Source organism: Phyllobates terribilis, unplaced genomic scaffold (assembly GCF_046119375.1).
Source record: "Phyllobates terribilis strain yellow unplaced genomic scaffold, ASM4611937v1 Scaffold_1__5_contigs__length_1240528914, whole genome shotgun sequence".
Lineage (NCBI taxonomy): Eukaryota > Metazoa > Chordata > Amphibia > Anura > Dendrobatidae > Phyllobates > Phyllobates terribilis.
Window position 1 is genome coordinate 56,731,906 of NW_027362761.1, and position 20,027 is coordinate 56,751,932.

A 20,027-nucleotide genomic window follows, 5' to 3' on the forward strand; every position below is an offset into this window, starting at 1 on the left:
ACTGCATACACCGTTCGCACCACACACACACACACTGTATATGCCGTATGCACCACACACACACACTGTATACACCGTACGCACCACACACTGTGTACGCCATACGCACCCCATACACACACTCTGTATACGCCATACGCACCACACACACACACACTCTATACGTCGTACGCACCACATACACACACACACTGTATACGCCATATGCACCACACACACACACAGTATACGCCGTATGCACCACATACACACTGTATACACCGTACGCACCACACACACACACACACACTGTATATGCCTTATGCACCACACACACTGTTTACGCTGTACGCACCACGCACACAGACACTGTATACGCCGTACGTACCACACACACTGCATACCCCGTATGCACCACACACACACACTGTATACGCTGTACGCATGACACACACACTCTATACGCAGTACGCACCACACACATACACTGTATACACCTTATGCACCACACACACACAGTATATGCCGTACGCACCACCACACACACTCACTCTGCATACGCCGTATGCACCACACACACACTGTATACGCTGTACGCACCACATATACACACACACACTGTATACGCCGTATGCACCACACACACACTGTATACGCCGTACGCACCACACACACGCACTGTATAAGCCGTATGCACCACACACACACATACACTGTATACACCGTACGCACCACACACACTGTATAAGCTGTACGCACCACAGACACACACACTGTATACAACGTACACACCACACACACACACGGTTTTTGCCATATGCACCACATATACACACACACACTGTATACGCCGTATGCACCACACACACACAGTATATGCCGTACGCACCACCACACACACTCACTCTGCATACGCCGTATGCACCACACAAACACTGTATACGCTGTACGCACCACATATACACACACACACTGTATACGCCGTATGCACCACACACACACTGTATACGCCGTACGCACCACACACACACACTGTATAAGCCGTATGCACCACACACACACACACTGTATACACCGTACGCACCACACACACTGTATAAGCTGTACGCACCACAGACACACACACTGTATACAACGTACACACCACACACACACACGGTTTTTGCCATATGCACCACACACATACACACTGTATATGCCATACGCACCACCACACACACACTCTGTATACACAGTACGCATATATGCACACACACTGTATACGCCGTACGCACCACGCACACACACACTGTATACGCCGTGCGCACCCCATACACACACACTGTATATGCCGTACACACCACACACACACTGTTTATGCCGTATGCACCACACACACACACTGTATACACTGTACGCACCACACACCCTGTATACGCCGTACGCACCCCATACACACACACTGTATACGCCGTATGCACCACACACACACACTGCATATGCCTTATGCACCACACACACACTGTATGCGCCATACGCACCACGCACACAGACACTGTATACGCCGTACGTACCACACACACACACTGCATACGCCGTATGCACCACACACACACACTGTATACGCTGTACGCACCACACACTGTATACGCTGTACGCAACACACACACTGTATACGCTGTACGCACCACACACATACACTGTATACGCCTTATGCACCACACACACACTGTATATGCCGTACGCACCACCACACACACTCACTCTGTATACGCCGTATGCACCACACACACACTGTATACGCTGTTCGCACCACATATACACACACTGTATACGCCATATGCACCACACACACTGTATACGCTGTACGCACCACACACACACACTGTATATGCCGTATGCAACACACACACTGTATACACCGTACGCACCACACACACTGTATACGGTGTACGCACCGCAGACACACACACTGTATACAACGTACACACCACACACACACACTGTATATGCCATACGCACCACACACACACTGTATACGCAGTACGCACCACCACACACACAATCTGTATATGCCATACACATATATGCACACACACTGTATACGCCGTATGCACCATGCACACACACACTGTATACGCCGTACGCACAAAATACACACACACTGCATACACCGTTCGCACCACACACACACACACTGTATATGCCGTATGCACCACACACACACACTGTATACACCGTACGCACCACACACTGTGTACGCCATACGCACCCCATACACACACACTGTATATGCTGTATGCACCACATATACACACACACTGTATACGCTGTACGCACCACGCACACACACACTGTGTATGCCGTATGCATGACGAACACACACACTGTATACACCGTATGTACCACACACACACGCTGTATACGCCTTATGCACTACACACACACACTGTATACGCTGTACGCACCACACACTGTAGATGATGTATGCACCACACACACACTGTACACGCCGTACGCACCACACACACACAAACACACTGTATACGCCGTACGCACCACACACACACTGTATACGCCAGACGCACCACCACACACACACTCTGTATATGCCGTACGCACCACACACACACACACACTCTATATACTGTACACACCACATACACACACACACACAGTATACGCCGGACGCACCACCACACACACACTCTGTATACGCCATACGCACCACACACACACACATACACACACTCTATACGTCGTACGCACCACATACACACACACACACTGTTTATGCCGTACGCACCATACACACACACTGTATACGCCATACGCACCACATACACACTGCATACACCGTATGCACCACACACGCACACACTGTATACGCCTTATGCACCACACACACACTGTATATGTCGCACGCACCACCACACACATTCACTCTGTGTACGACATACGCACCACACACACATACTGTATACGCCGTACGCACCACACACACACTGTATATGACGCGCCCCCTGGGCCATGGGGTACTCTGTGCCAGGCCGGTCGTTGCTAGGGGAGATGTCACAGTGGCGGTGACCCGGTCGTGACCCAGGGCGGTCAATCAAAAGGGGAATATTTACAGGGGATTTATAGTTTTTATATACAGTTCGTGACGCCACCTGTGGTATGCAGTTAAAGGGAGCCGCCGCTGCGGGGCAGGTCCTCTGGAGCTGGTATAAATGCAGCAGAGTTGGGTCAGCTCTCCACCAGTAGAGCTTAGCTCCAGGGTTGTGCTGAGTTGTTATGGATATTGCGGTGTAGTGCAGAGGGTGATGGCACAGCAATCATTTCACAGAGACAGTGGGGGTGCAGTCTTCAGAGTTTACTCACAGTTGTTAAGTTCCTCAGGTTGCACTGTCTAGATTACAGCCTCACACGTCGCGCTGCGTTCACCAGACAGGGGTTCAGCAAACTCCCAGGTGTTTCAAGAGTGCGTGACAGGACCCTGTTCTATATGACCTTCTCAGCCGTCTTTCTGCGCTGGCCCTCACCCTTCTTGCCCTGCGCCTCGCCAAACAATGTTCCAAGCCGGTATCCTCGGATCTTTCTGGGCAACTTGGAGTTCCCTGAATCCTACGTGGTTACCTTTATGGTGACTTGAGTGCGGATGTGGCAGCTGCACCCTGAAAGTACAGAAGCCTCCGGTTTCCAGTTGAACCTTGTAATTCTCACTGGTCAGGGGCCTGTCCCCTCTGTGGCTTGATCCCTCCACCGCCTGGCAGATTCGGGCGTATGGGTGGCCTCCAGCACTGCCCGTACCCCTGGGATCCCTTTCACGTTCCTGGAGCCTTTCTCCTGCTCCTCTCTCCTTCCTCCTCTCCTTCTCAGTCTTGGGCCTCTCTGCTAGGCCCTCCTCCCGAGCAGAGCTCCTGCATAGCTCCTGCTCCCACTACTTCTCCTCTCAGATTGTCTTGTCTGACTTACCTGTCCTTTCAAGATGGTTCACTCTTTTATATCACTTCTAACAAGTGGCCCCCTGATCTACGTCCTCCACCCACACCCAATACATGGTTCCCCCTACTTTGGTTCCCCCCCACTCCAACCAGGGTCAGGGCTCAGCAGGAAGCGCAACACATCTTGCCCCTCCAGCTGGTCTGGAGTAGTGTAGTGTTGGATGCAGGTGCTAGGTAGTGTTGAGCCACCCCCGTAGTGTCTGAGTTCGGTTCGGTTCGTTGAACCCGTATGTTCGCCGAACTGTTTGTCGAACTATTCGTCGAACACCTTCGAACACCGTTAAAACCAATGGCAGGCAAACAAAAACACATAGAAATACATAGAAAACACCTTTAAAGGTGTCCAAAAGCTTACAAACTGCTCAGAAGACACAACTAACACATGGAAAAGTGACAAGTACATATAGTCATGCGAAAAGAAAAGAGGTGGAGGAGTAAAAGCAGGGGGAGACACAGATATAGGCATGTCATGCCCTTCTAAATCCAAAAAAGTGCGAAGCCGACACGGCCAGTCTGTTCCTGCCCGCGCGACCTCCGTGTCGCCGGGTTTGTGCCAGAGCTGCGGTGGACCCTGACGGCCAGTCCCCCTCTCCCAATACTGGTGCCTGTCCGCTGGTGGGTCGAGCGAGCCCCCCTGCGGTGGAGGCAGGTCTAAGCTTTTTAATTTAAATTGTCTCTCTAATTTGAATGAATACACTTTAAATCCATTTACAAGGATCTATTGGAGGGCAAGTCTCATGCCAGCAGCCGCGTAATTCCAGCTCCAGTAGCGTCCACTAAAGCTGCTGCAGTTAAAAAGCTTTTATAAGGATCGAGCTCGGCGGTCCACCGCAAGGCGTCCTACCGCCAGTCCCAGCCCCTATGCCTTGGGGTGTCTCCCCGATGCTCTTCACTGAGTGTCCCGGGGACCCGAACCATTTCCTTTGAAAAAATTAAGTGTCCAAACTACAGGTGATGTAGATTGCTTAACAGCTGGGATAATCCGCTGACTAGCAGACACTGCTACTAGGCACAAAGTATTTCCTGGGCTAGATGCAGTTAAAAATTTGTAATTAGATACTCTCGTTGGATGCTGAGAAAGCACTCCAAGGAGTCTCCTGAAACGCCATATATTATTCCCTTAAAAAGCTTGGGGTAGGGGTCTAGGGGACCCTTTTATAGGCAAAATCACAGCCCTGTATCGCAATACGTCACCTAGGCTGAAGATGAATGGAACATTTTCATCACCTTTCATAATCACCAATGGGACAAGACAGCGATGTCCTCTGTCCCCTCTCTTATACATCCTAGTGACGGAACACCTGCTCTCATCAATTCGCCATAACCCCAATATTAGGTGGATTGAGGTGGGAGGCACCAAGTACAAGTGCTCTGCATTTGCTGATGATGTCCTAGTATATATCACTCAATCACATATATCCATCTCTGCTGTTATGGCTGAAATAGATCACTTTGTTACATGGTCAAATTTTAAAATCAATGCAGCGAAGTCTGAGGCCCTCGATGTCTCCCTCCCCAAATCCATGCAGGATTCCATCCAGTCCAACTCTCCCTTTGCCTGGCCCTCACAGGGTATCAAATACTTAGGAATTCCTATTCATAGAGACCTCTCCCATCTATGTTATCTTAATTTTGGGCCCTTTATTGAACAACTCCATACAGACCACAGTTGGCAAGTTAGAACTGTAAGATTCACTACGTGAACCACTGGTGTTTTGTGGAAAAGCACATGTACACTGTGTTCCAAATTATTATGCAAAAAGTGTTTAGGAGTGATAAGGGAAGAATTTGTTTGTTTGTCAGTTAAACTCATTGATCGTGATGTGTGTCAGGGCTCTTTTTATCACTGTAAGCAATTGCAGACACCTGTGCTAATTAGTTTGGCAGGTGTGTCCAATGAAAGGCAAGACTACTTAAGAAGGCTGTCCCACATTATTAAGCAGCCTACATTTTCTGCCAAAATGGGAAAGAAAAAGGATGTGTCGGCTGCTGAGAAGCAACAAATTGTGGAGTGTTTAGGTCAAGGCATGACTACAATCAACATTGCCAAGACACTTCATCCTGATCATCGCACAATCAAGAAGTATGTAGCTGATTCACAGTACACACGTGTGCGTGCTGATAAGGGAAAATTGAGGACTCTTTCCTCCAGGCAATTATGTCAGGTTAAAAGAGCAGCGGCAAAAAAGCCTTGTCATAGCAGCAGACAAGTTTTTGAAGCTGCTGGTGCCTCCAACGTCCCCCGAACAACAAGATGCAGAGTCCTTCAGAGGTTTGCAGCTGTGCGTAAGCCATCCTGTCGACCTCCTGTCGACCTCCTCTATCCACTGCACACAAGCAGAAATGGCTCCAGTGGGCCAAACAATACATGAAGACTGACTTCAAAACTGTTTTGTTCACCGATGAGTGCAGTGCAACACTCGATGGTCCAGATGGATGGAGTGGAGGATTGCTGGTTGATGGACACCCCACGCAAACACGGCTACAGCGCCAACAAGGAGGAGGTGGAGTAATGTTTTGGGCTGGAATCATGGGGAGAGAGATTGTTGGCCCCTTTAGGATCCCTGAAGGGGTAAAGATGAACTCCATAATGCCATGGTTCAAGAAGAAGAACCGTGTATTCCAGAGCAAGATCATTTTCATGCATGATAATGCACCGTCTCATGCTGCACATGACACATCTGCATCTCTGGCTGATATGGGCATAAAAGGGGACAAACTTATGGTGTGACCCCCATGCTCCCTTGACCTCAACCCCATTCAGAACCTCTGGAGCATCATCAAAATGAGTGTCTATGATGGCGGGAGGCAGTTCACATCTAAGCAACAGCTCTGGGAGGGTATTCTGTCCTCATGCAAAACAATTGAAGCAGAAACCATCCAAAACCTGACAAATTCAATGGACGAGACAGTTCAGAAGGGGTCCTATGTGCAAATGTAACATCAGCTAGAATAAAGTTTTGAGTTGAAAACTGTTTGATTTCAGTTTCTAATAACCTGCTAATGCTTATAATTTCAAAAATGACCATTTTTTTGTTCTTTATTAAAATGAAAAGGTTGATCGAAGAGTGTGGGGGATCTAAGAGTGTGGCAACCCAGTAGTCAGGATTACTTCGAATTCTGACAATCTGAGGGTCATGTTGCAGGTAGTGCAGCAAGAAGGCACTCATGTGTCTTGCGCATCTAGGAGACCCAAAATTATTTTCCGGGCTAGATGCAGCTAAAAATTATTATTAATTTGAAAGCTGGTGGAGCTTAGTATAGATGACCTAATAGAATCAGTACTGCACACTGCTACAAAGCCCAAATTATTTTCCAGCCAAGATACAGAAAAACATGATTAGTAATTTTAAATCTGGTGGAGCTAAGTATAGATGGCCTAATAGAATCAGTACTGCACACTGCTACAAAGCCCAAATTATTTTCCAGCCAAGATACAGATAAACATGATTAGTAATTTTAAATCTGATGGAGCTTAGTATAGATGGCCTAATAGAATCAGTACTGCGCACTGCTACAAAGCCCAAATTATTTTCCAGCCAAGATACAGATAAACATGATTATAATTTTAAATCTAGTGGAGCTTAGTATAGATGGCCTAATAGAATCAGTACTGCACACTGCTACAAAGCCCAAATTATTTTCCAGCCAAATACAGATAAACATAATCAGTAATTTTAAATATGGTGCAGCTTAGTATAGATGGCCTAATAGAATCAGTACTGCACACTGCTACAAAGCCCAAATTATTTTCCAGCCAAGATACAGATAAACATGATTAGTAATTTTAAAGCTTAAAACGGTTGGTGAGGTGATTTTAACAAATCATCAAACTTTTACTCTCCCCAGGATGACACAGGGGTAGAAAAGTCGTTTCGGATCCATGATTTGTTCATCTTTATGAACGTGAGTCTGTCTACATTATCAGTGGAGAGCCGCGTGCGCTTATCTGTCAGCACACCACCAGCAGCGCTGAACACACGTTCAGACAGAACGCTGGCTGGAGGGCATGACAAGATCTCCAAGGCGTAAGTGGCGAGCTCCGGCCATTTATCCAGATCAGAAGCCCAAAAAGAGCAAGGGTCCAGTGACACAGTCATGGCTTCAATGTTTTCTTGGAGATACTCCTGTACCATCGTCTCTAGGCGTTGACTATGTGTCAGACTTCTTGTCTCCTGTGGCCTTGCAAAGGATGGGCTAAAAAAGTGGTGAAATGATTCCGCAAAATTGATGTTACCAGCAGATACTGTGTTTCTGTTACGGTTTGAGTGCTGAACACTCGACGGTCCCACGGTTGGCAAGTTGGAACTGTGAGATTCACTACGTGCACCACTGGTGTTTTGTGGAAAAGCACATGTAAGATTCTGCAACAGTCTCTGCTGATACTCCTGCATGCGTGCATCCCTTTCTATGGCAGGAATAATTTCTGCAAATTAATTTTGTACCGGGGATCTAACAGTGTGGCAACCCAGTAGTCAGGATTATTTCTAATTCTCACAATTCGAGGGTCATGTTGCAGGTAGTGCAGCAAGAAGGCACTCATGTGTCTTGCGCATCCAGGAGCATCAAGTCCCTGTTGTGTTGGTGGCAAGGTAACAATCATGCTTCCTTCCTCTGTCCTCTCCCCCCAACCTCGCACAACAGAAATGTGATCAAGGTCTCCCTCATCTGATGAGTCTTCCATCAGTTCGTCCTCCACTTCTTCCTGGGTTCCTGCACCTTCCTCACTAGTTTGGCTGCTACCATGCGCCCTGGTAAAACCATCTTCCCCACCCTCACATGCCTGCCGCCTTGGTGCTGCCGACCGTCTGGACCTTGCAGATGTTAGCCCTTCCGCATACAACTCCTCCTCCTCTACTTCCTCCACCTCCTCTTGTGCCACCACCTGACTCCGAATTCTGTTTAACATGTGCTCCAGCATGTAAATCACCGGAATAGTCATGCTGATAATGGCATCGTCAGCACTAAACATCTTCGTCGCCATTTCAAAACTGTGCAGAAGGCTGCATAGGTCCCTGATCTGAGACCACTCCTCCAGCGTGATTTGCCCCACCTCTGGACCTCGTTGGCCCAGGCTATACGTCAGAACGTATTGCACCAGGGCTTGTCGGTGCTGCCACAGTCGCTGCAACATGTGCAGAGTTGAATTCCACCGGGTAGGCACATCGCATTTTAGCCGGTGAAGTGGCAGGCCCAGCGACTTCTGTAGAGATGTAAGTCGCTGAGCTGCGGGATGCGAACGGCGGAAGTGAGCACACAGCGACCGTGCCCTCTGCAGAAGGCCATCTAGTCCGGGATAGTGGGCTAAAAATTGCTGGACAACCAGGTTCAACACGTGAGCCATACAAGGCACGTGTGTGACATTGCCCCGGCGAAGGGCCGCACCCAGGTTTGCAGCATTGTCGCACATGGCCTTCCCTGGATTCAGGTCCAGTGGAGACAACCATTCATGAAACTGGTTCTCCAGAGCTGACCACAACTCCTCAGCTGTGTGACTCACATTTCCCAGACATTTCAAAGTAAAAACCGCCTGATGACGTTGAGCCCTGCTGCCAGCATAGTAAGTAGGTCTGCAGAGATCCCTTCTGCGCAGTTAGAAAGCTTGTGGCATGACCAGACAGGCTTTGGGTGCAGGTGGAAGACCGAGAGGAGGTTGAGGAGGCAGAAGCAGTGGAGGAACTTTGAGATAAAGAGGATTGACACACAACTAGTGGGAACGGCAAGACTTGGACAGCAGCCCCTTGACCTGCTGTCACCATAGTTACCCAGTGCCCAGTCAGCGACATGTAACGCCCCTGTCCATGCCTACTCGTCCAAGTGTCTGTGGTGAAATGCACCCTGTCACACACAGAGTTTCTCAAAGAAGCGGTGATGTTGTGTGTGACATGCTGGTGGAGAGCAGGCACACCTTTCTTTGAGAAGTAGTGCTGACTGGGCATCTGGTACTGGGGCACTGCGACGGACATAAGGTTTTGAAAATCATCTGTGTCCACCAGGCGGAAAGGAAGCATTTCTGTAGCCAAGAGCTTGCAGATGGTGAAATTCAACCTCTTAGCTTTCTCATGGCTAGGAGGAAATGGTCTTTTACTTGTCCACATCTGAGGGACCGAGGGCTGGCTGTTGTGCTTAGACGGGGTTGAGAAGGGTGTCCCCAGCAAACTGCCGGTCTGTGAGGAAGATGCAGGTGGACATGTTAGGTTGCCTTGATCTAAAGGTGGTGCTATCGATGTCGGACAGCGCTCAACACCAGCTGGTGTTACCACCTCCAAAGAAAATGATGACCTGCCAATCACGCTGGCTGTTGCGGGTAAAGAGGTGGCAGGACTGCGTCCCAAAACAGGTGTGACTGCTGTCCCCCCTGTCACAGAGGATGAAGAGGCCGCGGATGCACAAGATGTGGCAGACAGTGGTTGGCCCGGCCGGCTAGGCCGCATTGTAGCACAGTGAGCTTCCCACTGCAACTTATGCTTCATGTCCATGTGCCGGTTCATGCATGAAGTACTCAAACTATGTATTTTTTGGCCTCTACTTAGCTTTTGCTGACAAATGTTACAGATAACACGAGTTGGGTCATCTTTATCGATCTGAAAAAATGCCCAGGCTATGCAAGGCTTAGCCCCCATGCGACCTGAAGAGCCACCATGACTTGTGGTCAGAGGCAGAGTTGTGTTTGAGGATGCAGTTGTTGACGTGCTTCCAGTACTACGTCTCTGTCCAGGAAGGCGCAACCTGACCTCGTCGTCACTAGCATCCTCCTCCACCTCCTCTGCTGACCTCATCTCTTGGCTGACTGTGGGTTGACAGTAAGTGGGATCTCCAACCTCATCATCATCACCCTGTGTGTTATCACACCCGTCGTCCTCAGAGCCAACCTGTTCCTGCCCTGACAAAAAACTAAAGTTGTCGCTCCAATCAGGTATTTGAGTCTCATCATCGTCTTCCTCATTGTCTCCACCAACAGGAGTTACAGTTTAGGAAAGAGGGTCTACATTATGGTCAGAACCTTCTGCGTCTGGTCCTGGATCCGACTCATAAAGATTCTGGGCATCAGTGCAGATCATTTCCTCGTCTGGATTCACTGAAGCTCTGGAGCCGACCTCTGATTCCCAGGCTATAGTATGAGTAAACAGCTCTGCAGACTCAACCATCTGTTCTACCCCATACTCAGACGGGCAGCTGGAGACTTGGGAGCTGTGAGGAAGCAAGTGCGATTGGGGTGACACCTCTGAGGACTGGAGTATTTGTGATGTTGAAGTTGAGGTGGAGGAGAGCCCACTTAACTGCTTCCCGACCGCCCACTGTAGATAAACGTCGGCGCTTGCTGAGCTCTGTGCAGCGCCGACGTTTAAAAACGGTGGGTGGTCTCGCAGCGCTCAGGACCCCCAGGGTCCTGCAAGCGCTGTGGGAGCAGTGCAGAGCATTAGCTCTGACAGGGAACATCATCGGGACCTGATTAGATCAGGTCCCAGTGATGTTAACCCTTTGCTGTCTTCTATATGCCGCGATCTATAGTGATCGCGGCATATAGAAGACAGCAGGAGGAGAGGGGGTCGTCCACTTACCTCTCCGACGACCCCTTGATTCCTTTCAGAACCTGGCGTTGCTATGGCATCTGGAGGTCACATGACCGCCTCCAGCTCTGCCATATATGGTGCCCTTCCTGCCTGGCTTCAGCCTGCAAGCTGATGCCAGGCAGGAGACTGTGAAACAGTCAGAGAAGATCTCATATAATGTAATACATGTCTATTACATTACATGAGATCAGGGATCAGGAAAATAAAAATTAATGTCCCATACAGGGACGAAGTAAAAATGTAAAAAAAAGTAAAAAAAAATGTTTTGAAACTGTTAAAAAAAAAATACAAAATAAATAAAAATAAATAAATAAAATATTAAACCGATAAATCCATATATTTATGCAAAAATAAAAAAAAGTACACATATTTGGTATTGCCGCGTCCGAAACAACCCGAGCTATAAAACTGTCACACTAATTAACTCCTTCTGTGCACACAGTAATAAAAATAAATAAAAAACGGAGCAAAAAACTATGCTTTTTCCTCATATCGCCAAACAAAAAGTGGAAAAAAATGCGATCAAAAAGCAAAATGGAAATAAAAATGGTACCGCTGAAAACGTCATCTTCTTCTGCAAAAAACAAGCTGCCATACAGCTCCATCAGCCAAAAAATAAAAAAGTTATAGCGCTCAGAATAAAGCAATGCAAAAAAAATATTTTTTCTATAAAATTGTTTTATTGTGTAAAAGCGCCAAAACATAAAAAAATATACAGTACGTGTAGTATCGCTGTAAATGTACTGACCCGAAGAATAACGCTGCCTGATCACTTTTACCACACGCAGAAAGGCATAAAAAAAAAACTCAAAAAACAATTCCTGAATTGTTGGTTTTTGTTAATTTTACCTCCCAAAAAACGGAATAGAAAGCGATCAAAAAATGTCACATAACCAAAAATGGTACCAATAAAAATGTCAACTCGTCCCGCAAAAAACAAGCCATCATATGACTCTGTCGGCCGAAATATGGAAAAATTATAGCTCTCAAAATATGGCGATGCAAAAACTAGATTTTGCAAAAAAAAAAGAGTCTCAGTGTGTGACAGCTGTCAGTCATAAAAACCCGTTATAAATCTGGTATCTCTGTAATCGCACCGAACCGAAGAATAAAGTAATCTAATCAGTTATATCACACTAGGAACGGCATAAAAAAATAAATAAAACCAATTCTTCACCTGCTACTGATTTGTTTATTATGTCTCCCAAAGATCGCAGTATGGATCGGCACACATTTATCCTGCGCTCTGCGCTGAGCACTTACGCCAGAGTTTCCGTGTAAATCTCTGAAATATGTGATTCAGCCAGAACCCATGACGGAAGATTCCCTGTAATGAGGCAGATATAGGCCACTGTGGATGCGGTCTGGCCTGTTATCCCACGGTCATTTGTTTTAGGCGTGCATAAAAGTGCGGTTGGCTACAGTTTTGTGCACTTCTGAAAAAAAGGACACCGCTAAACAGAGGCCAGATGGAGTCCAGAGTAACTCTGCTGCCTCCTTACAGTGAATGGATCCCGCAGGGGTTTCATCTGAATTACATCACTTGGAAATTTAGATGGAAACCCCGATGTAAGTGCTCAGCCTAGAGCGCCGGATAAATGTTACATAAAATGTTCCCAATAAAAGCTTCAACTCAGTCCTCAAAAAAGCTAGTCCCCACTCAGGTCCGTCATCTGTTAAAAATATAAAGGACTTCCAAGTTACTGGTAGCAGAAAGGCTCTGGAAAAGCGAAATGGCCCTTGCCCCCCAAAAGAAATTCAGAAAATTTTGTGCTCCCAAATCCAAATGCCTATTCTACAATAATTTGTTCTCCAATTGTCAAATAGCACTCCGTCCCCCCCAGATCTCGCCGTATGGCTGAGCCACATATGGGGTATTGCCACTTTTAGAAGAAATTGTGTGACACATTTCGGCACCATTTTTACCCATTGCCCTGTGTGAAAATGTAAAATCTGAGGGTAAAACATTTTTTTGTGGTAAAAATATAATTATGCTTTTTTCACTGCCCAATGGTATAAATTTAAAAATTAAAAAATACTCACTACTTCCCTAGATGAATTCATTGAGAGGTGTAGTTTACAAAATGGGGTCACTTGTGGGGGTTTCTGCTGTTTCGGCATGTCAACAACTCTTCAAATGTGACATGGTGTCTGCTGCCTATCCCAGCCAACATAGCGCTCCTTTCTCTTCCGATCCCTGCCGTACACCAAAGCAGTGGTTTTCCCCCACATATGGGGTATCGGCGTGTTCAGGAGAAATTGAACAACAAATTTCACGGTGCAATTTATCCTGTTACCCTTATGATAATACAAAATTAGGGAATGAAAAACATTTTTTGTGGGAACAATGTGAAAATTTTATTTTTATGGCTCAATATTATAAACTTCTGTGAAGCAGCTGGGGGTGCAAGGTGCTCACCACAAATCTAGATAAGTTCCCTAAAGGGTCTAGTTTCCAAAATGGTGTCACTTGTGGGGGGTTTCCACTGTTTAGGCACATCAGGGGCTCCCCAAATGCAACATGGAGTCCGCTAATTATTCAGACAAATTTTACATTCAAAAAGTCAAATGGCGCTCCTTCCCTTCCAAACCCTGCCGTGCGCCCAAACAGTGGTTTCCCCCACATATGGGGCATCGGCGTGTTCAGGAGAAATTGCACAACAAATTTCATGGTGCAATTTATCCTATTACCCTTATGATAATGCAAAATTAAGGGATGAAAAACGTTTTTGTGGGAAAAATATGAAAATTTTATTTTTACAGCTCAATATTATAAACTTCTGTGAAGCAACTTGGGGTTCAAGGTGCTCACCACACATCTAGATAAGTTCCCTAAGGGGTCTAGTTTCAAAAATGGTGTCACTTGTGGGGGGGTTTCCACTGTTTAGGCACATCAGGAGCTCTCCAAACGCAACATGGCGTCTGCTAATTATTCAGACAAATTTTACATTCAAAAAGTCTAATGGCGCTCCTTCCCTTCCGAACCCTGCCATGCGCCCAAACAGTGGTTTTCTCTCACATATGGGTTATCAGCGCGCTCAAGAGAAATTGCACAAAAAATTTTGGGGTCCATTTTTTCCTGTTACCCCTGTGAAAATAAAAAAAATTGGGTCTAAAGTAACATTTTTGTGAAAAAAGTTAAATGTTAATTTTTTTCTTCCACATTCCAAAAATTCTTGTGAAGCACCTGAAGGGTTAATAAAGTTCTTAAATGTGGTTTTGAGCACCTTTAGGTGTGCAGTTTTTAGAACGGTGTCACTTTTGGGTATTTTCTGTCATAAAGACCCCTCAAAGTGACTTCAAATATGATGTGGTCCCTAAAAAAATGTTTTTGTAAATTTTGTTGGAAAAATGAGAAATCGCTGGTCAACTTTTAACCCTTATAGCTCCCTAACAAAAAAAATTTTGGTTCCAAAATTGTGCTGATGTAAAGTAGACATGTGGGAAATGTTATTAATTAACTATTTTGTGTGACATATCTCTCTGATTTAAGGGCATGAAAATTCAAAGTTTGAAAATTGCAAAATTTTCAAAATTTTCGCCAAATTTCCAATTTTTTCACAAATAAACGCAAGTGATATCAAAGACAGTTTACCACTATCATGAAGTACAATATGTGACGAAAAAAAAATCTCAGAATCAGGGGAATCCATTGAAGCGTTCCAGAGTAATTGCTTCATAAAGTGACAGTGGTCAGAATTGAAAAAATTGGCCCGGTCACGAAGGCAAAAACAGGCTCTGGTGCGAAGTGGTTAAAGGAGCACTTGATATCCGTTGAAGCACCTGCTGTTTTTGTGCCTCATCTGGAATTTGTAGCGATTGGCGTGGCCGTAAGAAAGGGATCTTATCACATTGTCCGCTAAAAGAGGTAGACATTTTAGTTTGGCTGGAAGATGGTCTTTCTTCTGCAGATGTTACTGTTGCTTTAACACCTACCCCACGGACACAACCTTTTTTTCACTTCCCAACACGCCTATTCCCCTTTCCACCAGCAGCAGGCCTTTTTCCACTCATTTTGGTGGTTAACTAATTCACAACTCTGGAGTTGTTTGCATAAAAAACAGTGGATGGGAACAAAGCAGAGCTGAGTGGCCAAACTGTGGTATTAGCCCAAAAGTATTGGCTGGGTTAGATGCAGATAAAAATTATATTGAATTTGCAACCTGATGGAGGTTAGTATAGATGGACTAATAGAACAAGTCCCACACACTGCTAGAAGCCGAAATATTTTTTCAGAGATAGATGCAGAAAAAAATTATATTGAATTTGCAACCTGGTGGAGGTTAGTATAGATGGACTAATAGAACAAGTCCCACACACTGCTAGAAGCCGAAATATTTTTTCAGAGCTAGATGCGGAAAAAAATTATATTGAATTTGCAACCTGATGGAGGTCAGTATAGATGGACTAATAGAACAAGTCCCACACACTGCTACAAGCTGAAATATTTTTTCAGAGCTAGATGCAGAAAAAAATTATATTGAATTTGCAACCTGGTGGAGGTGAGTATAGATGGACTAATAGAACAAGTCCCACACACTGCTACAAGCTGAAATATTTTTTCAGAGCTAGATGCAGAAAAAAATTATATTGAATTTGCAACCTGGTGGAGGTTAGTATAGATGGACTAATAGAACAAGTCCCACACACTGCTAGAAGCCGAAATATTTTTTCAGAGCTAGATGCAGAAAAAAATTATATTGAATTTGCAACCTGATGGAGGTTAGTATAGATGGACTAATATAACAAGTCCCACACACTGCTACAAGCTGAAATATTTTTTCAGAGCTAGATGCAGAAAAAAATTATATTGAATTTGCAACCTAATGGAGTTTAGTATAGATGGACTAATAGAACAAGTCCCACACACTGCTAGAAGCCGAAATATTTTTTCAGAGCTAGATGCGGAAAAAAATTATATTGAATTTGCAACCTGATGGAGGTCAGTATAGATGGACTAATAGAACAAGTCCCACACACTGCTAGAAGCCGAAATATTTTTTTCAGAGCTAGATGCAGAAAAAAATTATATTGAATTTGCACCCTGATGGAGGTCAGTATAGATGGACTAATAGAACAAGTCCCACACACTGCTAGAAGCCGAAATATATTTTCAGAGCTAGATGCAGAAAAAAATTATATTGAATTTGCAACCTGATGGAGGTCAGTATAGATGGACTAATAGAACAAGTCTCACACACTGCTAGAAGCCGAAATATTTTTTCAGAGCTAGATGCAGAAAAAAATTATATTGAATTTGCAACCTGATGGAGGTCAGTATAGATGGACTAATAGAACAAGTCCCACACACTGCTAGAAGCCGAAATATTTTTTCAGAGCTAGATGCAGAAAAAAATTATATTGAATTTGCAACCTTATGGAGATCAGTATAGATGGACTAATAGAACAAGTCCCACACACTGCTAGAAGCCGAAATATTTTTTCAGAGCTAGATGCAGAAAAAAATTATATTGAATTTGCAACCTGATGGAGGTCAGTATAGATGGACTAATAGAACAAGTCCCACACACTGCTAGAAGCCGAAATATTTTTTCAGAGCTAGATGCAGAAAAAAATTATATTGAATTTGCAACCTGGTGGAGGTTAGTATACATGGACTAATAGAACAAGTCCCACACACTGCTACAAGCTGAAATATTATTTCAGAGCTAGATGCAGAAAAAAATTATATTGAATTTGCAACCTGATGGAGGTTAGTATAGATGGACTAATAGAACAAGTCCCACACACTGCTAGAAGCTGAAATATTGTTTTAGAGCTAGATGCAGAAAAAAATTATATTGAATTTGCAACCTGATGGAGGTTAGTATAGATGGACTAATAGAACAAGTCCCACACACTGCTTGAAGCCTAAATATTTTTTAAGAGCTCGATGCAGACAAAAATTATATTGAATTTGCAACCTGGTTTAGGTTAGTATAGATGGACTAATAGAATGATGCTATGCCCAAAAGGTTTTACTTCAGTAGGTGCAGTAAAAAAAATTGTATTCTATACATAGGTGGTGTAGCTTGCAACACAGATAGGCTACTCCACTGACTAACACACTCTGCAATAGGCCAAAAACGATTTGCTTTGCTAGATTTAGCCAAATGCTGTGAAAAAAACTTGCACAGCACTGGTACAGACCTGCCTGGCAAAAAGTGATAGGAACTGATGTAACCTAGCCCTGAAAAGGACTGCAATTACAATTAGTCTTTACTCCCAACCTTTCTATTTAAGAGCACAGACCTGCCTGATAAAAGTAGAAGGAAATGATGTAACCTAGTCCTTAAAAGGACTGCAATCACAACTCTTACCTACTCCCAAGCTATCTGTAGATTTGTGCGAAAATTGGCTTGAAATTAACAAAGTATAGCGCACACAGCAACAGCGGTACCGTCTAACACGCAGCTGCAGCAGTGAGAAAATGGTGGCGACGGGGAAAATGGCTGGGTCTTAAAGGGCAAGGACATGTGACATACACTGCCAATGACACATGCCCTTGCTTGTGTGAAAAAAAGCAGCTCGCTCCGTGTGTGCGCTGCTGATAGGCTGACAGATTGCACCTCCCACTGTAAATGCGGGAAAGAGAAAAAAAAAGGAGATCTTCATTATTTCTGCAGAGATCCATCCCCTGCCCCTCCCCCGGCCCCGTTGTACACTCAAACTGCGTATTAACATTAATTTTCAGCATTACTGAGAAAAAATCCAGTTATGATTTTGGTGCACGAACAGTTATCGAACATAACCTCGAACAGGCGAATTTTTTTCAAATCGTTCGTGTTTGCCGAACGGCTCGAACACCGCCCAAAACAGCTCGAATTTGAGATTGGCGAACAGTTCGAGTCGAACACCGCTCATCTCTAGTGTTAGGGTCCCGGGCAGCACTCTATCCTTACCTGAGAGTGAGATACCACAACTCTGGGTGAGATGCAGTACCTCTGTGGCGACTGAACCCTCAGGGGCGCCACATATACACCGTACGCATCACTCACACACACAATGTATACGTTGTACGCACCACACACATACACTGTATACGCCTTATGCACCACACACACACTGTATATGCCGTACGCACCACCACACACACACACACTCACTCTGTATACGCCGTATGCACCACACACACACTGTATACACTGTACGCACCACATATACACACACACACTGTATACGCCATATGCACCACACACACACTGTATATGTTGCGCCCCGAGTGTTCGGCCGCTACACAGGTATTGCACCTCTGCCAGAGGTGTGATATTCCACTCCCGGGTAAGGATGGAGTATGGACCAGGGCTCAGGTAGCTGCATACAGCACACACACCCCATTTCCGAGGGACAGTTCAACGGTGCTCCCATTAGACAGTAATGCAGGCACGACAGACCATGTCCCTGGCTGGAGTGGGGAGGGGGGAGGAAAACCCAGTGATGTAGGAGCAGGAGGGGACGGTTCCTGAGCGTAGGTAGGAGCCCATTGGTTGCTGGTCACCTGGGCTCATGCTTTAGAGGGAAGTATAAAAGGTGGGCACCATCTTAGATTCAGGGAAGAGTGAGAGCAGAGTCTGTTCAGTCAGAGGAGAAGACAGGGAGCAGAGGCTCTGTAGGAGCTCTGCTCAGGAGTGGGCCTAGAGAAAACGCCGAGAAAGGAACAGGAGAAGAAGGAACAGGAGAAGAAGGAACAGAAAAGGAGGAGGAGAGATAGAGAAACAGAAGGGCTCAGGAACAAGAAGGTGGAAGGGACCCTAAGAACCCATGAGAATACCGGGTGAAGGGTCAGGCAGATTAAGGGTACCGGATCCCAAGTTGGTGGAGGAGAAACTACCCTCAGCCAAAGACCGGAGGTCGTGATCATTTATTGGTGCGACACCTCATCAAACCTGCTAGGAAGGCACCATATAGGACAGTGGGGAACGGGGCCCACGTTTACCCGCGCAGATCCGCGGCAGCTGGACAAAAGTGGGTCACTGGTGAGGCAGGCCAGAGAAAGGACAAAAGGGGGTCCTGAGCCAGACTTCTGAACTGCCTGGGAGTTGACCGAGCCCCACACCTGGTGGACGCAGCACGGCTCGGGCGGTCACTACCTGTACAGAAGTGACCCGGAGCACATGAACTGTGAGTAAAACACATTGGATTGCAGTACGTTGTCTGTGTACTTTCTTGCTTCTCCAGCACTACCGGTACTGGGACTCCCTGCACCATCACACCCATCATCCATTGCACAACCCTGGGGCTACACTCTTCCCGTGGGGAGTTAAACAACCTCAGCTGCGTACACCATCAGTCTCAGGGGATTACCTTGCAGCGGCGGTTCATAATAACCGCAATCCACAGGTGGCGTAGTCGGACAACATGAACAGCACATAGCAGACTACCATTGGTCTGACCACCCTGAACCACGGAACCGGGTTGCCACTACTACCCCCCATCGTCTCCCTATTGCCCGGCTCTGAGTGCCCCACGGCCCAGGGGGCGAGTCATATAC